Below are 647 nucleotides of genomic sequence, written 5' to 3'. Positions count from 1 at the left end.
ACTTATGCAGATGTTCGCCTGCACTGACGTTTGGCTGCGCTGGCGTTCGGTTGCGCTGACGTTCGGCTGCTTTTAATCAGACAGTTTCGGCTCTTTAAGACACACCTTCGGCTGACCTGACCACCATCTCAGAGTGTTTCTGAAGGTTTGAGCTGAACGTCGGGTCGTTCTTCTTGTTCAGATCAAGTTACCGACTTTAAAACTTTATTAATTAAAGATAAAAGTCACTTTGATGCATCAATCAACCGTTGTAGTTTGGGAGCTGGATTATCACCTGAAAGGTACAGACGATAATGTTTTTATCAGTGTGTCTGTTAGCAAAATATCTCATGAACCACTGCTCAGATTTTAATGAAACTGAGGAAATATTTACTGGATGTAGATCTAGGACCCAACTCAAAATTAAAAATGGGACGTGTAAAATGTAAATAAAAACAGAATGCGATGATTGGAAGAATAAGTCGTATAAAAACAGCTGGAGGAGCGTTTCATAAATAATCACGTTAATAAACGAGAAGCTGAATCTGTCAGAAGTGAAGATGTGCAGAGGTTCAGCAGTCTGAAGAACTGCTCCTGAAACTAGTGGAACTCTTTCAGAATAAAGACCCTGAATGAATTTCAGAATAAAGTTCCAGAATGAAAGACTT

This window comes from Nematolebias whitei, chromosome 6, assembly GCF_014905685.2.
Source record: "Nematolebias whitei isolate Nwh7 chromosome 6, NemWhi1, whole genome shotgun sequence".
Lineage (NCBI taxonomy): Eukaryota > Metazoa > Chordata > Actinopteri > Cyprinodontiformes > Rivulidae > Nematolebias > Nematolebias whitei.
The sequence above is the reverse complement of the archived record's forward strand: the minus strand, read 5'-3'. Positions refer to the sequence as shown.